A 3,729-nucleotide genomic window follows, 5' to 3' on the forward strand; every position below is an offset into this window, starting at 1 on the left:
ATATTTCATTAAAAGAAAAGTCCAGGTAGATTAAAGATCTAAATGTTAAAAAAAAAAAAAACTACCACAAAACTAAACTTACTCTAACTATATGATACAGCAATCACACTCCCTGGTATTTACCCAAATGAGTCGAAAACTTACATCCACACAAAAACCTACACACAGTTGTTTATATAAGCTTTATCTAGAATTGCCAAAATTTGGAAGCACCAAGATGTCCTTCAGTAGGTGAATGGATAATAAACTTTGGTACATCCGGACTATGGGACCTTATTTAGTGATAAAAAGAAATGAGCTATCAAGCCATGAAAAGACATAGAGGATCCTTAAATGCATATTATTAAGTGAAAGAAATCAATCTGAAAAGTTACATGCTTACAGTATGTAATTGAAGATTCCAACTATATGACATTCTGGAAAAGGCAAAATTAGAGAAACAGTAAAAAGATCAGTGGTTTCCAGTAAATGGGGGGAGGGAAGGATGAATAGGCAAAGGACACAGGAGTGTTAGGGAGGTGAAACTATTGCGTATGATACTATAACGGTGGGTACATGTCATTATACATTTGTCCAAACCCATAGAATATACAACACCAAGAGTGAACCTAATGTAAACTATGGACTTTGGGTGATAACGATGTGTCAATGTAGGCTCATTGATTACAAAATGCAAAGTAATAAACCTTGATTCATATCTCATACCTTATTCAAATATGAACTCAAAACAGATTGTAGGCCTAAATAGAAAATGTAAATCCTAAAACTTCTAAAAGAAAATATAAGAGAAAATCTGTGTGACCATGTGTTAAGCAAAGACTTCTTAGATATGACACAGTAAGCATGATGCATAAGAATAAATAAGGATCACTTGAGCTTTATCAAAATTAATAAATTCTGCTCTTCAAAAGACATGTTAAGATACAGAAAATTGCTGGGTAGATTTTAAGTGTTCTCACCATGAAAGAATAACTATGTGAAGTAATGCATGTTAATTAGCTCAAGTTAACCATTCCACAATGTATCCATATTTCAGAACAACATGTTGTACACAATAAATATATACGATTTTTATTTACCAATTTAAAAATAAATGAATAAATTTTAAAAAATTTAAAAGACATGTTACAAAATAAAAAGGTAAGTCACAAATGGAAGAAAGAATTTGAGTATATAATACATAAAAAAATTCTCAAAACTCAATAAGGAAACAAACAACCCAATAAAATTTAGACAAAAGCTTTGAACAGACATTTCACCAAGGAAACTGTATGAATGGTAATTAAGCCCGTGAGAAGATTCTCAACATCATTAGTCATTAGGGAAATGCAAACTAAAACTGCAATGAGATAATACTACACATTTATTAGAATGATTAAAACAAAAACAAAAACCGAAAACTGCCAATACTAAGTTCTGACAAGGATGCAGAGCAACTGGAACTCTCAAACATTGCTGGTAGCAATGCAAGATGGTACATACACTTTGGAAAACAGCTTGGCAGTTTGTAATAAAGTCAACATACACTTACTGTATAATCTAGCAATCTCAGTCTTAGGAATTTACCCAAGCAAATTGAAGACTTGTGTTCCTACAAATCTGGGCATAAGTGATACAGAAGCTTTTTCATAATTACCAAAACCTGGAAACAACTCAATGTTCCTCAACTGGCGGAAGAGAAAGCAAACTGTGGTACATCCAAAAGACAGAGTAGTGTCCAGCAATGAAAAGGAAGTACTGATGGACCAATAGATGATTCCTAAATATATTATGCTAAGTGGAAAAAGCCAGACTCAAAGCCTGCACACTGATTTTATTTATATAACATTATGGAAAAAGCAAAATTATAGGGACAGAAAACCGGTCAGCATTTGCCAAGGATGGGGGAATGCGGGGGGACAGGTAGGGGGGAGAGGGTGTGTGCATGCATGCATAAGGGAACAGTTGACTACAAAGGGACACGGGAAGTTGGGGGGTGACAGAACTGTTCCATCTATTGATGGTGATAATAGTTCTAATAGTTCCACAACTGTATGAATTTGTTAAAACTCACAGAACTGTGAACTAAAGATAGTAAATTTAACTGTATGTAAATTAAACCTTTAAAAAAAGAAAAAAAATTAAAAATGAATAAATAAAAAATGAAACCAAAGATGTGACTGTGAAAACATTGCAAAAAGATCTAAGATGGTGCCTCAAAGGATCATTCGTTCAGATGAAAAGCCCTCTAAGTATTTTAAGGGCATGTCCCATGAGTACTCTCCATTAAACAATAGGGCTCCTAAGAATCAAGGGCATTTTCCTTAGCACACTCTGCAGAAGCCTGAGTGTTGGGAAAATGGAACCATTTGGTCAGGCTCCCCTTGCCTTGGAGCCGATTCAGGGTGGTTCGGTAAGCATTGTGTTTGTGGGTAGAGTAGGTGTGCCTGCAAGGTTGCGCCGTTTTGGCTGGTGTTTTACTGCCTCAGGCGCCTGCCCTGCGCAGCCATGTTTTTCCAGACCTGCAGCTTCCAAGGACCATGTGGCCGGTTACCTAGCTCATAGACCTGCGTGAAGGGGTCTGGTGACCCAGCCAGGCATGTGAAGGGTGTGGAACCAGCCCTTGAATGGGCTTGAGGGGTCTGGGAGCTCCAGACCCAGCCCTAGCTCAACCATCAGCCCAGTCGGTGCAGGATTACTGGCAGGTAAAAGAGCCCGACAACTAGTGTGGTCGCCTAGCTTTACAATTGGTGTCACAAACAGGATTAAGAGCTAGACAATTGGCACTGTGAAGATTCCAGGCCTCGCAGTAGCCCTTGTCATAGCCAGATACCGAGTTCTCCTAGGTTCTTGGTCTGGGTGTCAAGCTAGAGCTGGGGTCTGGATCGCACAGACCTCTCGAGCCCGTTCACGAACCCTTCACACGCAGGTCTATGAGCTGGGTAACCGGACAAAACGGTCCTTGGAGGCTTGGTTAAAGAAGGAATAGTCTCTATTCAGCACACACACATTTAGGAGCTAGGCAGTACAAAGGAGAAACTTGGAAACTCAACTGCTACCAGCAAGGTCCAAAGAAAACTGAAATTGCGTAAACATGTTCTACCTTCAGAGACACGAGCTCCGCCGGCCAGCTCTGCCAACTGCCGAACACACACAAAAGCAATTAACTAAAAGGATACATTGGCGCACATGCGCACTAACTCCACTCACACAACTTGTTTATAAGAAATGTCGAGGGAGCCTGACTAAATTATTCTATTTTCCCCACACTGGGGAAAGCCAGCCTCCATGTTGAGAGGACACTTAAGCCCTGAGAAAAGGCAGGAACATCAGCTTCATGTCTGCAAACATTGGTGTCTGCCTCCTTTGCTTTGGAAAGAAGCAGACCAACCATCTTTGCTCAACTCAGTGATCTCAGCCCAGGCCAGGGGTGATAGGCCTAGCCTGCTAAGAGCTTGTAAATGAAGGCTGTGGGTGGGAATTGGCACAGGCATACCTATTCCAGCAAGTCACGATGCCCTTTTTTCTGCTTATCCACCCACCTTCCCCTCCACTGCCCTTCAGGCTATGTAGGATTAATTTTGTGGTTAAATGAGAGTAGCAAATTGTTGTAGGAAAGGGAAGGATTGAGGTCGAACACTAAATTTTGGTCTATGACATGTTAACCCCTTGGCTTTAAAAACACTTTTGGGGCCGGCCCGGTGGCGCACTGGAGAGTGCGCCGCTTGGGAAGCGCGGCGGCGCTCCCGT

Source organism: Galeopterus variegatus, unplaced genomic scaffold, assembly GCF_000696425.1.
Source record: "Galeopterus variegatus unplaced genomic scaffold, G_variegatus-3.0.2 Scaffold3343, whole genome shotgun sequence".
Taxonomy (NCBI): Eukaryota; Metazoa; Chordata; class Mammalia; order Dermoptera; family Cynocephalidae; genus Galeopterus; species Galeopterus variegatus.